At 47.6% G+C, this 12370-nt stretch overlaps 1 long non-coding RNA gene across 3 annotated transcripts in view; it reads right to left on the reverse strand.

Moving 5' to 3' along the window:
* Nucleotides 1–269: 269 nt before the first annotated feature.
* Nucleotides 270–12370, reverse strand: part of LOC110294809 (uncharacterized) — a 12131-nt gene continuing 30 nt past the window's right edge. Inside the window, exons 1-5 of one of the 3 annotated variants that reach the window (XR_015046864.1) lie at nucleotides 11104–12370; nucleotides 7496–7606; nucleotides 3044–3459; nucleotides 705–810; nucleotides 270–313 (exon numbers count right to left, since the gene is read on the reverse strand). The exon at nucleotides 11104–12370 is cut by the window's right edge and continues 30 nt beyond it. This is a non-coding gene — a long non-coding RNA (uncharacterized LOC110294809). Of the gene's footprint in view, nucleotides 314–704; nucleotides 811–2589; nucleotides 3460–7495; nucleotides 7607–11103 lie in introns of those variants that run through there. The other 2 variants (XR_015046865.1, XR_015046863.1) reach the window with 2 other exon arrangements.

A 12370-nucleotide genomic window follows, 5' to 3' on the forward strand; every position in this document is an offset into this window, starting at 1 on the left:
AGAGGCAGAGGCAGAGGCAGGTCCGCCTCTGTCTACAGAGCGAGACCAGTCTCGGGTCTACAGTGAGAGTTCCAGGACAGCCAGGACGCCACAGAGAAACCCTGTCTTGAAAAACCACCATAAGATAAAGTAAAATCGCCTCTGCTTCGGTTATTGGTTCTGGGGCGGCTGAAGAGTTTCATTTTGAGTGTAGGAGTTGGTCTGACTAGAAACGTCCATGTGAGACGACCCAGGAGACAAGAAAGAGACCTCGTAAACCCGGGAGTTGTTAACACAGAGATGGCAGCCGAAAGCAGGGTAACAATGAGCTCAGCTGAGAAAGCAAAAGAAGCAAGAGTTTCGAGGACTCGGGGACGGGCAAGGGTGTTTGGAATGGAAAGGACTTGGAAGAACGGGACTGGGAAGGAGACTTGGGTTCAGAAACAGGGTGACTATGAGTGGCCTTAGCAAGAATGTTGGAGGTGGGGGGAGGGGAAGTGAGTGGGTGGCAAGCCGTTCAAGACGGGCACTTAGACAACGTGTGTGAGTGTCCTGCCTAAAACAGGAACCCCGGGGAGGCTGGAGCAGGAGGCTACTACTGAGCAACAAGTGGCTGGGAGGGAAAGAGGGTCACACGGACATTTGACCAAACGAACTTGATGCTGCCTTTGGTTTGACACGAGGTCTCAGTCTGTAGCCCCGGGCTAGCCTGATGATCCTCTTACCTCAACATCTGGTATTAGAGGCAGGTTCCAGTGTGCCCCGTGCCAAAAGATTACTTAAAGTTTCTCCTCTTCTTAAGGAATGCCAGTGTGCTGTCGTCAGGATGACCTAAGGAAGAGGAAGTGGGTTGCTATTAATAGTGAGTGCCCCAGTCGTTAGTTCATTCCTGACATCCTAGGAGAGGAGCGTAGATGACCATACCAGCAGCTTCCCTAGGAAACCAGTCTTCTCTTATCCAGGAGGTGAGACATGCCAGAAGGAGAAAGTGTCTGATGCGCTTTGGAGAAAAGAGACTTTGGGCCAAGTGTGTGCCATGACTGTAATCTGAGCTCATAGGCGGGTGAGGGGGAGGATTGTGAGTTCAAAGCCAGCCTAGACCACACAGTGTGTTTCAGGACAGCCTGGGTAGGTTACACAAAGCCCTATCTCAAAAGAAAAAACAGATGTTGGCTCAGTGAAAGGGAGGGGATCTAAGGAGCAGGGTTTTGTTTTGTTTTTATTACTTAAACTAATTTTTATTGTGTGTGTAGATGTCTACAGAGATCTGCCTGTCTGTCTCTCCAGTGCTGGGATCAATGGTTTGTGCTACCACTGTCCGGCAGTTCTGTCCTTTCTTTGTAGGGGTTTTCAGGATTGAATTCAGGTCTTCTAGCTTACTGGGTAGGCATGCAACTCACTGAGCTTTCTTGGATTTAGGCATGGGAGGGTCTTGGTCTGTAGCCCGGGCCTAGCCTCACGCTCATCTTCCTTCAGCACCTGGCATGGGAGGCAGGTTGCAGCGTTCCCAGTGCCAAAAGATTCCAAGGCACTCCATGAAACTCGGGATGAAGGGGACCCTAGATAAGGGGCTTAGGTGGACGAAGGGACGAGGAAGGTGGAGACGAGAATTTGGGACTGTGGCAGAGAGCCAGCTCGCAGTGTCTCTGTGCTGCTTCAGTACTCTCTGCCCAGGGAACCAACTTGGGTCAAGGCACATTGAGAGGTAGCTCTGACCTCACTGTTCCAGAGAGCCCCAAAGGTGGGCGTGGCGTTTACTCACTGACAACCCAGCTTCCAGAAGGCACGGTAAAGCCAGCTGTGCTGATGTACACCAGCGGTCCCCCTTACTCTGGAGGCTGAAGCTAGGAGCATCTTGAGTTTGAGACCAATGTGGGCTACAGAGTGAATTCAAGGCCAGGTTGGATAGTTTGGTGAGACCGTTTTTAACTAGAAAGTGAAATGGGGTCTGGAGAGATGACTTAATGGACTAGAAGCACATACCGCTCTCACAGAGGACTGGAGTTCAGTGTCCTCCACCCGTGTGAGGCAGTTACCTGTTGTCCCTTGTCTCCTTAGACACCCCCATGCATATGCAATACCCCTCATAACACAAAATAATAATAATAAAATAATACTCATCAGTGATAGCTCACGCCTTTAATTCCAGTATTTCAGAAGCAGAGGCAGGCAGACCTCTGAAAGTGCAAGGCCAGCCTAGCCTACGTTGTAAGTTACAAGACAGTCAAAGCCACACAAAGAAACCTGAAGAAACCAAAACCAACAACCAAAATAGCAGTGAGACAAATCCTTAATAAGAGAAGTGGAGCCGGGTGTGGTGGCGCGCACCTTTAACCCCAGCACTCGGGAGGCAGAGGCAGGTGGATTTCTGAGTTCGAGGCTAGCCTGGTCTACAAAGTGAGTTCCAGGACAGCCAGGGCTATACAGAGAAACCCTGTCTCGAAAAAACCAGAGAGAAAGAGAGAGAGAGAGAGAGAGAGAGAGAGAGAAAGAGAGAAAGGCCTATTGACACACATCTGTCATCCCCTTGTGAGGCGGAGTAACACAGGAGGATCCTCACAGCTTCAAGGCCAGCCTGCTCTACAAAGGGACAGCCTGCTGTCTCAAATTAAAGAAAGGAAAAGAAAAAGTAAGAAAAAAAGAAACAACAACAACAAAAAACAAAGCACAACTAATCCCAGAACACTAGAGACGGAGGCTGGCAAATCCTAGTGAGCTCAAGGCCTGCCTGGGCTGCAGAGTGAGACTTGGTTTCAAAACAAACACATTAAAAACAACAACAACAAGGGCTGGAGGGATGGCTCAGCGGTTAAGAGCACTGGCTGCCCTTCCAGAGGTCCTGAGTTCAACTCCCAGAAACCACATGATGGCTCACAACCATCTGTAATGGGATCAACGTTTACTTCTGGTGCATCTGAAGACAGCAACAGTGTACTCGTATCCATAAAATAAATAAGTAAATCTAAAAAATAAAACAAATAAAAACAACAACAAAGCCATGGTAACACAGCTGGGTGTCGAGGGGATTAATTAATTTTCATTCTTATCATTAATATGTTACTACCTCCAGCCAAGCAGGAGCTTAGAGATACAAAGAAGGTGGGTAGCTGCTTTGGGAGAGAAGGCTCCAGGTTTCTTTTGAGTGCACAGTCTCACAGTTCCTTCCCAGGCCCTGCAGCCAAGCTATGGCCTCAGGCTTGCCTGGCCCTTGCCAAGCCAGTTTGAGTTCTTCCTGCTAGCGGGACCCAAAGCCAAGTTCTTCATCAAACACAGTTGCAATGTTTACTGTGGCTCCCTCAAGGTCTTCAGTAGGCTTCACACAGTAGCCTTGCTTGTCCTCACTCCGCCAGCGATCCAGGAAAGGTCACCGAAGCCAACAGGGTTGGGTTTTGCCAAGCTGGAGAAGAAGCAAGCCAGGGTTGGGGCCCCTGCTGCCTGCTGAGGGACCTTCTGCAGGGTCTATGTATCTGGAGGTCGGATCTGTAAGACAGATGATATTGTTCCCGTTTGTAGGTGTATCTGCCTTTGTTTCTTTCTTTGTTTTTGTCTTTTCTACCTGCATTTAAAAAAAAAAAATTAAGCCAGGCAGTGGCAGTGCACACCTTTAATCCCAGCATTTGGGAGGAAGAGGGCAGGTGGATCTCTGTGAATTTGAGGCCAGCCCGGTCTACAGAGCAAGTTCTAGGACAGCCAGGGCTACACAGTGAAATCCTACCCTGGAAATCAAAACCAACAAAACAATGATTTCATATGAGTGTTTTGCCTGCATGTAGGTATGTGCATCACATGTGTGCCTAGTGCTCTCAGAGTCCAGGAGACTGGATCCCCCGGAAGTGGAGTTGAAGGTGGTGAGCTACCATGTGGGTGCTTAGGAACTGGACCTGGGTCCTTGCAAGAGCAGCAAGTGCTCTTAACTGCTGAGCCATCTCTCCAGCCCCTTTTGTTCAGTTTTAAATCTCTGTGTATGCATGTAGGGGGGTATGTTGCAGTTTGTATAGACACCAGTAGAGGCCAGAAGAAGGTGCCACATGCCTTGGGGGCGAGGTTACAGGTGGTTGTGCAATGCCCAGTGTGGGTGCTGGGAGTTGAACTCAGGTCCTTGCCAAGAGCAGCACAATCTGTCAACTGCTGAGTTCCCACCCCAGCATCACATAGGGGCTTGAACTCAACAAGAGCGATGCTGGAAGGCCACTGAACTTCACGGTGTGACGAGAAAAGCTTTCCCCCTTCTTGACCTCAGTTTCTCCATAAATCCAACAAAGTAGTTAGACCAGATGATCCCTTCTAATTTAATTTTCCCATCCTTTGTCAGTGATGAGCCTGATCACATTCATTTTCTTGTTCTAGAGTGCCAGAACCTACAATAGGGCCTTGCATATGCAAGGGCAGAGGTTAGGCAGGGGCTCTACCACTGAGCCCCTCCCCAGCCCCTCCCTGGGGGGTTCTAGGCAGCGGCTCTACCACTGAGCCATGCCCCCAGCCCCTCCCTGGGGGATTCTAGGCAGGGGCTCTACCACTGAGCCCCTCCCCAGCCCCTCCCTGGGGGGATTCTAGGCAGGGGCTCTACCACTGAGCCCCTCCCCAGCCCCTCCCTGGGGGGTTCTAGGCAGCGGCTCTACCACTGAGCCATGCCCCCAGCCCCTCCCTGGGGGATTCTAGGTAGGGGCTCTACTTTTGGACTACAGCCGCAGCCTAAATCATTTTTCTTTAATGATTCCCTCATGGCCACCGTGGCTACTGTGGTCCCAAGTCTTTAGACTGAATGCTGGTGAAATAAAAAGAAATGACTTCCTGAAACCCAGAGAGGGCCATGGCAAGTGTGTGACAATCAGAGGACAGCTTATCAAAACAGTTCTTTCCTTCCACCATGTGGGTCCCTGGAATCAAACTCAGGTCCTCAGGCTTGGCAGCAAGCACTGATTCTATCTATCTATCTATCTATCTATCTATCTATCTATCTATCTATCTATCTATCTATCTATCCATCCATCCATCTGTCATCTATCATCTATCTACTGTCTATATTTTATTTATATCCTATCTTCTATCCACTATCAATCTACTATTTATCTATTTTCTATCTTCTATTATCATCTATCATCTATCAATCTATCATCTAGATATGTATCATCTAAATATCATCTACCTATCTGTCTGTCTGTCAACCTGCCTATCTATCTATCTATCTATCTATCTATCTATCTATCTGGATACCACCTATATATCACCTATTTAGATATATCAATCCAGATATCATTTATCTGGATAGCATCTGGATATCTATTTTTATGCATATGGGTCGTTCTGTCTACATGTATGTCTGTGCACTATGTGAGTGCCTGGTGCTGTTGGGGGTCAGAAGAGGGGATTAGACCCCCTTGAACTAGTTATATACAGATGGTTGTGAGCTGCCAGGTAAGTACTGGGAATCGAACTCAGGTCCGCTGGGAGAGCAGCCAGTGTTCTTTACCACTGAGCTATCTATCTCTCCAGCCCCTGTACTGAGCCATCTTAGAAGCCCTCATAAATAAGATTTTAAAAAGGGCATTATATTTGCATTGATAAAAAATACATATATGTTTCAGAATCCTTTTTCTTCATGTTGTCAAAGTCTATCTCCTCTCTAGTGTATCCTTTAATCAAATACAGTACTCAGTGATTGGAGGTGTGGCTTATTTGTAGAGCACCTGCCTAGAATCCCCCAGTGAAGGGCTGGGGCCATAAATCAGTAATACAATGCTTTCCTAGTATTCTCCAGTGAAGAACTGAGTACAAGCCTAGATGGCACAGTACTTGTACACTAACCAAGCTCTGGATCCTGCCCCTTGTACCACAGCAAAATGTCTGACAAAAGCAGACCTAAACAGTGACAAAGTCAGTTGACACTGACAGGCCAACATGCCAAGGAATACATGAAAAACATCCAGGAAGCCCCTCCCCTAGTTAAAGAGGTGCAGGCAAGTAACACCTTCTGAGAGAGGAAGAATTAGTGTTCTAGTCTTCCCCAGGGTTGGCCCCCTAACTGGTTATTCAATACCAAGTGGTTAGCCCTAAACACATAGGCAACAATAAGCTGGTAGATGCCAAACACTAAACTTCAGCAGCTTGTATTTATATATTTATATGTGTGTTATTACATATGCATACACATATACCTCAAAAAATCATATATATCATATATATACTTATATATCATATACCTATACATACAAATATACCTCAAACATCATATACATCATACACATATACATCATTTATACACACATATATCATATACAACAGAAATTATATAAATATACATATATATCATATACATACACATGCACACATATACATCATACACACACATAGAGGGGAGTCATGAATTTGATTTGGGAGGAATTGGGGTTGGGGATGGGACATGAGGGGTTAAGGGAGGAAAGAGGGGAGGAAATGGCATAAATACAGAACCCATATTTGAAATAATTTTTTACATTGTGTGTGTGTGTGTGTGTGTGTGTGTGTGTGTGTTGAAGGGCATATACATGACACAGCACTCACATGTAGGTAGGGGACAACTTAGGGAACTGATTTCATTCTTCTACTCTGTGGGTTCCAGGGATCGAACTCAAGTCCTCAGGCTTAGCAGCAAGCACCTTTACCCTCTGAGTCATCCCCTGGCCCTGGTTTTATTTCCAAGCACATGACTGCCTTGCCTGCATGTGCACCCATACCCCACGCTTTCCTGCTCTCTCTCATGGCAGGGCTCTGGCTCTCCACCATGACTGCCAGTCACTTACCCACTGAGCCATCTCCCCAGCCTCAGGCTTGGATTTCTATGTTCCATAAGAAACGGGGTCTTGCCGGGCGTGGTGGCGCACGCCTTTAATCCCAGCACTCGGGAGGCAGAGGCAGGCGGATTTCTGAGTTCGAGGCCAGCCTGGGCTACAGAGTGAGTTCCAGGACAGCCAGGACTACACAGAGAAACCCTGTCTCGAAAAGCCAAAAAAAAAAAAAAAAAAAAAAAAAGAAACGGGGTCTTGCCATTGGTGCAGACCTAGCTCTGAAAGTCACACCTGTGTACTGGAGATGTAGCTCAGTGGTAGAGGACTTGCCTTGCCACGTGTGACAGCCCCTGTGGCCATTCCCATTATTACTAAATAATAAAATAAAATAAAATAAAATAAAATAAAATAAAATAAAATAAAATAAAATAAAGTAATGGCCAATATTAGTGGCATAAAACTATAACCCAGGTACTTGGGAGGTTAAGGCAGGAGGATTGGCAGTTCAAGGCCAACCTGGTCCACACATACCAGAGTGAGTTCAATGCCTGTCTGGAGAACTTTGTGAGTCCCTGTCTCAAAGAAAACGTTTAAATTGGGTGGTAGTGACAAATGCCTTTAATCCCAGCCGTCCGGGGAAAGAGGCAGGAGGCTCTCTGAGTCCCACAGATCCTCTGAGGCCAGCCTGGCATACAGAGGAAGTTCCAGGACAGAGAAACAACAAGAGCAACAATGAAGTTGAAAACAAAGACCTGAGGTCACCATTCAGTAGTCTAGCTAGCTGGTTCCCAATTCCCAGTGAGGGGCTCCACCGTTACAGTATTTGCCCGGCGTGTCTTGAGACCCAGGTTCAATCCCCAGTCCTGCAAAAGAAAATAAATGAAGTAAAAATGAAGGCCATGCTTGTCCTTAGCAGGCACTTAGTAAATATTTGTCAAATGAATGATCAGCGTCTTGCTGACTTAGAAGACGTCAGTGGGGCTGGTGAGATGGCTCAATGGGTAAGAGCACCCGACTGCTCTTCCGAAGGTCCAGAGTTCAAATCCCAGCAACCACATGGTGGCTCACAACAATCCGTTAATGAGATCTGACTCCCTCTTCTGGAGTGTCTGAAGACAGCTACAGTGTACTTATATATAATAAATAAATAAATCTTTAAAAAAAAAAAAAAAGAAGAAGAAGACGTCAGTGAAGGGAACAATACGTGCTCAGGGCACCGCAGCACTTACAAATGACAGTCCACAGGCTTAGGTGTGCGATGACCTTTTCTGTAATTCTTCGTGAAGAGCCCCTGGATGCTTCATTCTGCAGAGGCAGCTACAGTGTGACTCCAGTCCTCCCCAGTGTGGACCTCAAATCCAACGAGGTCAAGGGGACTAAGCAGCATGATGGAGGTTTATGCCTACCCTCCAGGAAGCAGAGGTGGGAGGATCCCTAAAAGGATAAGGCTAGCCTTATCTATCATCTATCTACCTATCTATCCATACACGTATGTATGTATGTATGTATGTATGTATGTATGTATGTATGTATGTATGTATGTAGTGAATCCCAGGCTAGCCAGGGCTGTGCAGCAAAACCCTGTCTCTAAAAACTAAAAACCAAAGAACAAAAAAAATAATAGCTGGGCATGGTGGTGCAAGCCCTAACCCCAGCATTTAGAAGGCAGAGCAAGAGGATCAGTCATCCTTGGCTTCAGTCCTTCCTTCAAAGTCATCTTTGGCTGCATAGTGTAAGTTTAAGGCTAACCTGGGCTACATGAGATGAGATTCCATCTAAAAAAACCATCATCAGAGGGCTGGTGAGATAGAGGCCTCAGTGCTTAAGGGCACTTGTCCTACAAGCCTAACAACCTGAGTTCAATCCCTGGAACCCATATAAATACACAAGAGAATCCAGTCCACAAACTTATCCTCTGTTGTCCCTGTGTATCATGGCCTAAGTAACAACCCTCTCAAATACACACACACACACACACACACACACACACACACACACACACACACACAGGGGGCAGGAGAGAATAACAAATAAAAATAATTTTAAAGAATTTTATAAACGGCCTGACTGTGGTGGCACATGCCTTAATCCCAGTACTCGGCAGGAGGCAGAGAGGTGGATCTCTGAGTTCGAGGCCAGTCTGGTCTACAGATCGAGTTCCTGGACAGCCGGAGCTACACAGAGAAACCCTGTCTGGGAAAACCTAAAGAGAAAAACAAACAAACAAACAAAAGCTTTCAAAACAAATCAAAAAGGATAAGAGGTGGGGGTGGGGAAGACTAGTTTGGGAATGGCTAAGCGTTTGGAGAGTCTAATAAATCTCAGAGGTCCCTTGAAACTTGTCTGTCTGTCTTTCCCCCAAAGGGCTTCAGCTTTGGAAACACAAAGCCAATTTTCTGCTCCAAGAGCAGTCCCACGAGCCCGAGGCCATGAGCACAGAGCCAGAGGGCAGAAAATACAGCCCATGTGGGACGGAACAGAACAGACCAACAGAGAAATATGTTCTGAGTATGGGACAGATGGTGCTGATAACTGCAGAGAAATGACTCCAGGCAAGCAGACAGGGAACAGTCAGAGCCATGGGGCAAATATAAAATCAACGGAGCTAGGAGGAGTGGGTTGGAGAAGGAGGCATGAAGAAGGGGGAAATAGCTCTAATGGTCTCTGTGTGTGTGAGTGTGTGTGTATGGATGGATGGATGTTGTATGTGGAAGTCGGAGGTCAATGCCAGACAGCTTCCTCAATTGCTAGCCACCCAATTCTTAGTTTTAGTTTGTAATCTCTTTCTCTCTCTCCTCTAGAAAAGCAACAAGTGCCCTTAGCCTCTGAGCCACCGTATTTGGTGAGGCAGCATTCATTTCTCAATGAACCTAGAATGCATCAATTCTGCTATCCTGGCTGGCCAGCCGGCCAAATGGATCCTGGTGTCTGCCTGTCTCTGGCTTCCTTCCCAGGACTGGATTTAGAGAGGTGCTCCACAGCGCCCTGCTTTTACGTGGGTGATAGGCCCTCATACTTCAAACACCAACCCTTTACCCGGAGAATCAACCCCTGGCTCCTCTAGAATGACTTTAAAAGCCGGACAGGGTCTGCACATTTGTAATCCCAACACTCAGAAAACAGAGGAGGATCAAGGGCTAGCAGGAGGAGCTGAGTTCAACTCTCAGCACCCACATGGTAGCTCACAATGTTTCCTTTTGATGTCCATGGGTACCAGGCTCACACATACACACATGTAAGCAAAACACTCATACACATAAAAACAAAATAAATACAACAAACAAACAAACAAACAAACAGTTCCAGACCACATGCCGGTAATCCCAGCATTAGAGACGTTGAGGATCCAGAGTCCAAGATCATGCTAGGCTTCATAGCGAGTTCAAGGTCAACCTTGGCTATTTGTGAGCCTGTCTTTAACAAGGGTCTGAGGTGGAGCAGACTGATGGAGATGAGCTAAGCGTGTTTTACATATGGAGGCAGGCATCAACTTTTAAGGGTCTAGGAGAGGAATGTTGATGATGAGTGCAATGCATTGTGGGTTGGCATCATCTTGGAGACACTCTGTGTCTGTGAAAATGTTTCCAGAATTTTAACCCAGTTGGACCACTCTGAATCCACACTGAATGTGGATGGTACCATCTCGTGGGCTGGGGTCTTGCAGACCCCAGGAGACAAGGAGACAGTGAGCTGGTTACCAGCATCCATCTCTCTCTGCTTCCTGACTGTGGATCCTGACAGTGGAACCAGTTCCTGTGGCCGTGCCTTTCCTGTCGAGATGAACCCTTAAATCCTGAGTCAGAATAAACTATTCCTGCCTATTTTGTTTGTTTGTTTTCTGAGACAACCTGGCTTGGTGTCTTTTTTTTTTTTTTTTTTTTTTTGTATTTGTATTGTTTGTTTGAGACAGGGTTTCTCTGTGTATCCCTGGCTGTCCTGGAACTCACTCTGTAGACCAGGCTGGCCTCGAACTCAGAAATCTGCCTGCCTCTGCCTCCCGAGTGCTGGGATTAAAGGCGTGTGCCACCACGCCCAGCTCTGGTTTGGTGTCCTATGCCTTTAATCCCAGCACTCAAGAGGCGGGAGAAACTCTGAGTTCGAGGCCAGCCTGGTCTACAAAGTGAGTTCCAGGACAGCCTGGTCTACACAGAGAAACCCTGTCTCAAACAAACAATACAAACCTACACAAGCAAAAAACTCAAAGAGTTTAAGTCAGCCTAAGGCATGTATGGAAATCTCAAAAATAAATAGATGGTTTCACCATTGTACATGTTCTGGCTTCTAGAACATTCTCCATTTGATCTTAGCCAAAAGGCCGAGAAGCAATTAGAACATTCTCTTCCACCGTAACCCCACTCACCTGGACAAATCCTTCTCACCTCAGCCTCCAGGTCTTTCACTCAACCGTCTCTTTCAGATCTGCCATCTTAGAAGATCCAGGATTGGGTCCGCTTCTATGCTTTGAAGTGTTGCTTTTGTTTTTGTTTTTTTAAAGTATTGGTATCTGTTCCATCTGGAGCAGAACTGGCAAGGATTCTTGCACCCCGGACCTTTGCATATAGTAGATCCTCAATTAACAAAGGCTCGAGCTTGCAGGCAGCGAAGATAGAATTATAACCTTCAGAAAGGCTTTTCCCAAGCAGAGCAGATTGCTACTACCTTAAAGCAAGTGTAGACGCAGCGTGGACTTGGCTGGCTGTGTCTGGTACGCCGTGCCAGCTGCGCTGTGCCTGTTGAGTGGTGCCGGGTGTGCTGTGGCTGGTGTGTTGTGCCTGGTGTGTCCTGTTTGGTGTCCTGTGCCTTGTGTGGCGAGCCTGGCATTCTGCGCCTGGCATGCTGTGGCTTGTGTGTTGTGCCTGGTGTGTTGTGTTTGGTGTCCTGTGCCTTGTGTGGCAAGCCTGGCATGCTGTGCCTGGCTTGATGTGCCTGGTGTGCTGTGGTTGAAGTGCTGGGCCTGCTATGGTGTCTCTGGCTGGCTGAGCTTGAGGTGCTGTGCCTGGCATGGTGTGACTGGCGTGGTGTGGCTGGTGTGGTTTGCCTGGTGTGGTGTCTCTGGCGTGCTTCGCCTGGCTTGGATTGCCTGGCATGCTGTGCCTGGTACGGTTTGCCTGGCTTGGTGTGTCGGGTGTGTTGTGCCTGGTGTGTTGTGCTGGGCGTGGTGTGCCGGGTGTGCTGAGACTGGCGTGATGTGGTTGACAAGCTGTGACTACCGTGCTGAGCCTGGCGTGGTTTGGCTGCTGTACCGCGCCTGCGATAGTGTGCCTGGCGCGGTGTGGCTGATGAGCTGTGCCTGGCCTGGAATGGCTGGCGTGTCATGGCTGCCTCCCTCCTTTGAAGTTGTTTCCTTTTGTTCCTCATCTGGTTTTTTTGTAGAATTTTTTTGAGGGGTAATAGTATGTCTTCCATCTGGAGTTGTTGCGCCTGGGGTGCCATGCCTGCCAATGTATACGGAAAGCATCAACAGATTGATCCGCTTAGGTTCAAAATCTGGGAAGACACCAGGCAGATGGAGAAACGGGACCTCAGGTGGCAAGGTGGGAAGCCACACTGGGGGGGCCCCTGGGAGGCTGAGCCCCAGCGGGAACCTCCAGGGGCCCTCGGGAATCTCCTAAACAAGCTACAATCCA

This window comes from Mus caroli, unplaced genomic scaffold (assembly GCF_978045245.1).
Source record: "Mus caroli unplaced genomic scaffold, Mus_caroli_1 scaffold_4, whole genome shotgun sequence".
NCBI classification, from domain to species: Eukaryota; Metazoa; Chordata; class Mammalia; order Rodentia; family Muridae; genus Mus; species Mus caroli.